We start from the raw sequence: 9117 nt of genomic DNA, 5'->3' as shown, positions 1-9117 counted from the left end.
AAGCCATCATTGTGTCCCATGGCTGGATCATCGTGTCCCTACGGCTCGGATTCTTACATTTGAAGCAAGCCATCATTGTGTCCCATGGCTGGATCATCGAATCTCTACGGCTCGGATTCTTACATTCGAAGCAAGCCATCATTGTGTCCCATGGCTGGATCACGTGTCCCTACGGCTGGGATTCTTACATTCGAAGCAAGCCATCATTGTGTCCCATGGCTGGATCATCGTATCCCTACGGCTCGGATTCTTACATTCGAAGCAAGCCATCATTGTACTTTGGCGCTCGGGTTCTCAAACCCAGTGCAAGTCATTCTCATATACTTTGGCGCTCGGGTTCTCAAACCTAGTGCAAGTTAGTCTCATGTACTTTGGCGCTCGGGTTCTCAAACCTAGTGCAAGTCATTCTCATATACTTTGGCGCTCGGGTTCTCAAACCTAGTGCAAGTTAGTCTCATGTACTTTGGCACTCGGGTTCTCAAACCCAGTGCAAGTCATTCTCATATACTTTGGTGCTCGAGTTCTCAAACCCAGTGCAAGTTAGTCTCACGTACTTTGGCGCTCGGGTTCTCAAACCCAGGGCAAGTCATTCTCATGTACTTTGGCGCTCGGGTTCTCAAACCCAGTGCAAGTCATTCTCATGTACTTTGGCGCTCGGGTTCTCAAACCCAGTGAAAATCATTCTCATGTACTTTGGTGCTCGGGTTCTCAAACCCAGTGCAAGTCATTCTCATATACTTTGGCGCTCGGGTTCTCGAACCCAGTGCAACTTAGTATCATTGTACTTTGGCGCTCGGGTTCTCAAACCCAGTGCAAGTCATTCTCACATACTTTGGCGTTTGGATTCTTACATTTAGTGCAAATTATCCCTGATTGGCAAAAGCAAACAACACCTGATTGAAAAGCCCAAACAGTTGCGTGGTCTGGTTAAAATAGGTGTCTTTTATCTTTGCAGGCTTGTTACTACAAAAAACGTAGGAGAGTTCCTACCGTTACATTGAAGCAACTAAGCCTACAAAGAGGGGCAGCTGTAGACACCCTATTTTTGCCCTAGTCAAATAGAACAAGGGGTTCCCTTTTTATTATTATTTTATTATTATTAGTAGTATTTTTATTATTACTTTCTTATAATTATTATTTTATTTATTTATTATTATTGTTATTATTAATTTACTATAATTATTATTATTACCTTATTATTATTATTATTATTATTTTATTCAAAATTGATACTTTATTATTATTATTATTATTATTATTATTATTATTGTTATTTGTTTATTATTATTTTTTATTATTAATATTATTATTATTATTTATTTTCTTATATTATTATAAGTAATTTATTATTATCACTATTATTTATTTATTATTATCATTATTATTATTTTTATTTTTATTTTTACTATAATTATTTATTACTATTTACTATTTAGTAGTATTATTATTATTATTACCTTATTGATATTTATATTATTATGATTATTATTATTAATATTATTTCCTTTTTCATTATTACCATAAGAATAAAAGCATAAAAAAAAGAGAAAAAATAAAATCAAGAAAGGAAAGTTTCTTAGGGTTTTCAAAATTTTTTTATATAACAGCCGGGGGGGAGCGCACAGTGAAACAAAAAAAAAATCTATTTCCTTCCTTCTGCTTCTTCTTCTTCTCTGGCGATCCATCCTCTTCTCAGCAACCATCATCGCCAACACCCCCCTGCTGCCATCCGAGGAGACTCCAGCAGCCACGGCCAGCCACCACCCAGCAGAGCCACTTTTGCAGCAGCCGTGAACTCCCCCTGCAACTCCAGCGAACCAGTAGCTCCTTGGCCAAACCCTGTTCCTGCAATCGGCGCCGTCGCCGACGCCCCCACCACTGCAGCATCTCCATCTCCCACGGCCACACCACCTGGAGCCCGGCAGCCACAGCAGGTCTCCAGCCAAACCCGAACCTCCGGTGGTCTCCAGCTTGCCTCTGATCTCCAGACAGCCCCTGCAAGCCGCCACCAGTCACCCTTCGCTGCAACCAAGCACCACCCTCTGCCACTGCAACCTTGTTCTCCCTTGCTCCGGCCACAGCACAGCAGGACCTGAACCCATGTCTTCCTCAGTCCCGGCGATACCCCCCCGTTAGTTCCCTGTATGCCCATCAATACACACACACACATATTCACACATCCAGAACAAACACACTTTTTACACACTTTTACACACACTGCACACACACATGCACGTGTGATTTTTTTTTATTTGTTTTTATTTATATATATATATATATTATATTATTGTTTTTCTTTTTTGTTTGCTCTAATATCTAATGTTGGGGTTGTCTTTGTTTTTGTTTTTTGTTTTCTTTGTTTTTTTTTTTCTTTTTTGTGTATATGCAGGTATGCAGGTTTTTATGGTTTTTATTGGTTATTTTAATATTTAGTATTCATGTTCATGGTAGGTTTTGATTGTATCATTTATATACATTAATTTTCTTTATTATGGAATTTTTATAGTTGGAATTTGTTTAGATATTTAAATTTTAATTTCGTTTTATTCATTGAAATGTTAATATTATTATTGCATGTTTAATACGTAATTAGAATAACTATTGTAATTATTTACTTAAGGGCGTCTTTGTTTGATATCCATATGTTTAGGGCTATTTAGGGTTTTTGTCATAATTAATGTTCACATATAGGGTTAGTGTTTATTTCATGTGTACCATATTATTTTTTTTAGGGTTTTACACTAGTCTTCAATTCCGTAATTTCCCATTTAGTAGTCATATTGAATATTCATATATTAGTATTAGCTTTAAACTATTTCCATGATTTCTCTGTTTGCTTATTCTTGTATAATTACCCACTAAATTTAGAGTTAATTGGTTTCCATGTTTTGATCATAAGTTTGAATTGTTTCCTTACTCTTGGTAGTTGCTTCCATATTTGTATCATGTATTAGTATTAAGGTAATTATTATGTTAGGCATCATATCCTTATTGTCATTATCATCAAAAGTAAGTTATTATTATTATTATCATTATCGTATATATTTATATATATTGTTATATTGTTATATTATTGTCGTATTGTTATATTATTATTGTTGTAGCGAATATTCCTATAGTGTATATTATTATATTGTTATATGGTGTATATGAGTATAATGTTATATTAAGTATGTTGTTATATTTAGTATTCTTAGATTACACGTTTATATTAAGAATATTGGCATATTTTAGTATAATGTTAAGTTTAGTATTTTATTCTATATTATTATTATTATTATTATTATTGTTATTATTATTATTATTATTATTATTATATTTTGTATTATTTATTAGTGTACATATATATATATATATATATTTAGTATTCTAATATATATGGTATTATTTTGTTTTAGTATCTTTAATATCTTCATATATATAGTATATGGTATTTTATTGCTTATTATATGTATTGGGGTAGTTTAATATCTTAGTTTATTATCCTATTATCATGTATTGAAATCTCCTAGAGAATTTTGGAAAATATTTTAAATTATTGATGAAAAATCTATAAATTTTGAAAAAAAATCTGGGAGCTATTTTTGTAAAGTATTTTCTTGATTTTTTTATCCCTATGATTTTATTGCGGGGGTATGAGTCTTCGGGCATCACGTACTTTAAGCTCTGAGGGAATATATGTATATATATATATATATATATATATATATATATTATATTTTATTTATTTATTTATTTATATTTATAAATTCATAAAAAGAAGTAATTTAAAGACTTATTAGATTAACTTAGGGATAATTTCAAATTAATTAGGTACCGTTCGTAAGAATGGGCGCGTAGGGGGTGCTTATACCTTCCCCTCGTGTAACCAAACTCTCGAGCCTAACTCTGGTAACATAGACCCATTCTACCCCTAACGGGGTAGTAATCATGTGTTCTAACCACACAAAAAGGTTAGTGGCGACTCCGACATTCCATGAATTTTCCTTGAAATTAAATCATTTTTTATTTCGCCGCCCAGGGCACACGCGCTCCCGGGACGTCACGACAACGAAGACGAAGAGGCTTTGTCCTTTCTTCCTACGGTTTTGATACGAACCATTTTGATGAAGCTGAAGTTCAGGAAACCCTAGGTGTGTATGGATTAGGGTTATGATGGATGCGTTGGGTGGAGTTTAGGAGAGAAGGAACTTTGAAGAGAATGAAGAGGAGTTGATTTAGAGATGGGGAGACGAATGGACAGATGTCTAGTGGGTTTTAAAAAGAGTGCTTTTATGTGAAATTAACACGACCCGTTGCGAAACATTCGTCTATCACCAAGTTGACAGTCGTCTGTCCACTATCTTTTCACACATACAGTAGCCTGCCAGTCGCCTGCTAGCTATCTGGCAGTCGTTTGCCCTAAACAACTTTTCTCTTCTCTCTTAGTTAACTTCTCTTACATGTAACATTCCTAATTATCGTCGAATAAATAAAAATTGATCTTCAGCTAATGGTTTACTAAATATATCAGCTAATTGATCATGTGTTAACGAATTCAAGTACTATTTCTTTCTTGTTTACATTATCTCTTAAGAAATGATGACGTATATCAATATGCTTGGTTCTTGAATGTGATACCAGATTCTTTGAAATATTTATGGCACTTGTATTGTCACACTTTATACAGCTTTAGTTCTAAAATGAGGGAAAATTTTGCTTCTCTTCAGGATAAGATCTCAAACATTGATGACAAATACACTTTGCTGGATAATCGTATTGCCAAAATAGAACACCATGTCACACAAAATAAAGAGAACAATGAAAATGATGATGAAGAAGAAGTTGCAAGTGAAGAAGGAGAAAATGAAGAAGAAACTGAAGAAGAAGAAGAAGAAGAAGAAGAAGAAGAAGGTTCACAGCAATCCAAAGGTAAAGAAATTGTTGAAGATAGTGACACAACTTCTGATACATAGACTTTTGATGTTGTTTTTGTTTTTTTTTTTACACATGCTTCGTTTTTTATTGTATGCCTTTTTGTTGATGTAAAGAGGGGAGTATGTGTGTGAGCAAAGTCTATGAACTTATGTATGTATTTGCTTATGTATTTCCAGGTATTTCCAGTTCTGAAATTTGAACATGTGTTTGTATTTCCAGTCTGATGTACTACGATCTCTATGAAGAGTTTTATGAATATATATGCCTTAATCCTGGAACTTTCAAATCTTCTGAACTTATGTCTTAATGTGTCTTAATGAGATCATTTTAAATCTATGCTTATTGACAGGGGAAGCATTAATTTTAATTTTATATCTTTACTCGTTCTTTGTCATCATCAAAAAGGGGGACATTGTTGGCCTAGTTAGGCTTACAAACTCTTGGTTTTGATGATAACAAAGTAAAGTTATTTAATGAATTTTCAAGTGATATTGTTTCAGGCAAAGATGATTTGCTCAAATTTCCTATACCCTAACATGAAAGCTTACAAGGATCAAGGAACAAGGAAAGTCACATGTGAATACCAGAGATCCATAATGAAAGCTCATAGAAGTATGAGAGATTGAAAAGCAGTATTGAAAGGAATCAAAGCAAAGAAAGTATCAAATCAGCTTAGGACAAAGTCTTTGTAAGTACTTCAAGTTGGTTTAAATATGAATTTCCATTTTGAAACTCATTAGGCAAAGACACTTAGAAATCTAAAGTTTTTAGAACCTTGGAACATGTTTTTCAAAAGTTAAATCAAGTTAAAATTCCAAGGTTAATTAAACAAAAGAGAGCAAAATCAAAAAATGACTTACAGCCAGTTGACAAACGACTTCCTGTCACAAGACATACAACTGGCATATTTTTGTAAGACTTTAAACACAAGTGAGAAGCCTGACAGACAACTGTCAAGTAATTGACAAACGACTGCCAGTAATAGTTGAGTCATATGTGTGTGTTCTGCCAGACGACTGCCACCCTTCTGAGTTTGTTTTTAAAGCTAAGTTGTTTTGGTGATAGATGACTTCCAAGTTAAGGACAAGCGACTACCACCCTACTGAGTTGTTCTAAAACTTAATTATTCTAGTGATAGACGACTGCCAACATGAGGACAGCCAACTACCACCTTTCTGCGTAGAAAGATATGAATGTTATACATGGACAAACGACTATCAGGACTTCCCAGTCATTTAGCTCGCGACAATTTTCAAAATTCTCAACGGGCATATTTTTGATATTTAAATTATTTGAAGCCCAAATTAATTTACAACTTGGACCCTACTCCAAGTAAACTTGGGGAACAAGCAAGAAGTCTTTCTTCATCTATAAACACCCTCAAGGTTCATCAATTTAGACACCAAGAAATAAATTCAGCTCTCATACTCTCTCAAAGCTTACTGAAATTCTGAAAGCTCTCTATTGCTCTCATCACTCACGAAAATCTCTAAAGTTTTGCTGAGTTTCTCACTGAGTTTGTGCATCAATTGTTGATTCTTTTATCCATTGAAAGATACCTACGGTGATAAATTTCTAGAGCTTCATTCTGAAATTCATATTCTGAATTTATTGAAGTACATAGTTTTTCAATTTTAGTTTTTCAATTTGTACTAGTCAGCTCTTTGAAGAGCAAGTTCTTGTACGTCTTGTTTTATATCTTTGTTATAGATTAATTGACGATTCGAGTGGTGAATCGTTGGGCCAAACAAGGGGATATTATTTGGAGAAGGCGGGCTCTAGCCTTACCCAAGGAGTGTTGTAACTGGCATTGTTCCGCCTGGTAAAGGAACGGTAATAGTGAATCCTTTGGTGGTTTTTCCAAGGGGGAGGACGTAGGCTGTGTTGAAGTCGAACCTCATAAAACCCTATGTTCTTCTTTCTCTTCCCTACTCTTTATTTTTCTGCAAAGATATAATATGTGTGGTTGCTTTAAAATTTATAAATACTGAGTGTTCAATTGTTAAATAGATCAGAAGGTAATTTGTTTTGGATTGATTAGCATTGATTTGGGAACCAAAAGGGACTATGTTACTTGATCATACTTGACTCATTAATTTGAAAGTTTATTTAAAAGCTGAACATTAGGAAGAAGTGTAATTGTGATACAGGGCTTATACAAAGTGTGCTACAGGGCTTATAACAAGTTCAGCAAATTTTCATATTGATACAGGGTTATTGTTACAAGAATTGAGTGATTTATTATATTGTTTTGATTTTGTTAACTTTGTGATTTTGTTTAAGTTTTGGTTATTGTTATAACTCAAAAGAACTAAGAAAAAAGGAAATAAAATTTTTAAATCCCAATTCACCCCCCACTTGGGAAGCTATTCCAATTTTAGCCGAGACCTGCAGCGCTGACTTGGGATCGCTTTAGAGAGATTTTCTTCGATCAGTACTTTCCCGCCACTACCAGAGATGCTAAGGCGGAGGAGTTCTTGAACCTGACTCAGGGACATCTAACTGTTTAGCAGTACGCCGCCCGATTCATGAAGTTGTTATGCTTTGCTCCATATATGGTACCTAACGAGTTCAGAAAGGCGCAGAGGTTCGAAAGGGGCCTGAGACAAGAGATCTTCAAATAGGTGGCAGTTTTGTAGGTGCAAGACTTCTCAGAGTTGGTGGATAAAGCCACTATGGCAGAGATAGGTCAATGAAGGGGTGTAAGGGTGCAGAACCCAAAGAATAGGCCTATGCCTTCTAGGTCTCATACAGGTGCGAGGCACAGTCCTTGGAGGAGGTATGGTAATGGCAGAGGCCAGAGACAAGAGACGGGTAACAAGGCATTTTAGGGTACCCCATCATACCCTATTTGCCCTACATGTGACAAAGGGCATATAGGGGAGTGCAGGGGTGGATCAGGTAACTGCTTCCAGAGTGGTAAGGCCGATCATATTTCGCGAGACTGACGTGCTTCGTTGAGCAATGCGCCCCCAAAAAATCGATACCGTGGAGGTAACCAAGCACCGCACGGGAACTATCAGAGGGGCACTACCCAAGCGCAGGTGTATTCCTTAACTCCGGGCAACGCGAAGAATGCAAGAGATGTGGTGATAGGTACATTTGTATGTTTTTAAATAAATCTATTGTGTTGTTTGATTCAAGAGTCACACACTCGTTCTTGTCTTTAGGGTATGTCAGATTATGTGGGGTAGAAACACAATTCTTAGACGATGATATATCAATAGTTACACTAACAGGGATGGAAGTAGCATGTAGTAAAGTGATTAGAAATTGCCCAGTGAATATTCAGGGTAGAATGCTACCGGCTAGCTTGAATGTTTTGATATGCATAGATTCGATGTCATTTTGGGGATGGACTGGCTAGCATCCAACTATGCGAGTGTTGACTGCCACAGGAAAAAGGTAGTGTTCAGATCTCCTGGGGAGCAGGAGTTTAAATTTGTTGGGTCGTGTGTGCACTCCGCACCATGGATTCCTTCAACCATTCAGACAAAGAGGCTACTCCTAGAGGAATGCCAGGGGTACCTAGCATTTGTGAAAGAAGCACAAAAAAGAGAACTCAAACTGGAGGATATCCCAGTAGTAAGGGAGTTCTCAGATGTTTTTCCCAAGGACTTATCCTGATTACCTCCTGATCGTAAAGTGGAGTTTGCTATTTATTTGCTTCCAGGTAAGACACCAATCTCCAAGGCTTCGTACAAAATGGCTGAAATTAGGATAGCTTCCCAAGAGGGGGGTTTTAATGTTTTTGTTTTATAACAACAAGCACAAAAAGTATACCTCCAACACAATCACCAAATTAAATCAAGTCAATCACAACCAAACAACAAAGTAATCAATATCTTGAACTTTGTAGCAATAGCCCTGTATCAAAGTGTAAAGCACACTGAATTTAAATTAGCCCTGTGTTATTTCATAATCACACTTCTTCCTAGTGTTCAGTTTTTAAATAAACCTTCAGTTTAATAATTTTAGGATGATCAACCAACGTAGTCCCTATCGGTTTCCGCAATCAATGTTGATCAAGCCAAGACGAATTATCTTCCAGTCTATTTAACAACCATACACTTAGAATTTATCAATTTTAAAGCATCCACGCAGGTTGTAAATTTTGCTAAAAAATAAAGAGTAAGGAAGAAAGAGAGAGACACAAGGTTTTACGAGGTTCGTCTTATACCCAGCCTACGTCCTCACCTT

Source organism: Malania oleifera, chromosome 5, assembly GCF_029873635.1.
Source record: "Malania oleifera isolate guangnan ecotype guangnan chromosome 5, ASM2987363v1, whole genome shotgun sequence".
Taxonomy (NCBI): Eukaryota; Viridiplantae; Streptophyta; class Magnoliopsida; order Santalales; family Ximeniaceae; genus Malania; species Malania oleifera.
This window is presented reverse-complemented; position numbering follows the sequence as displayed.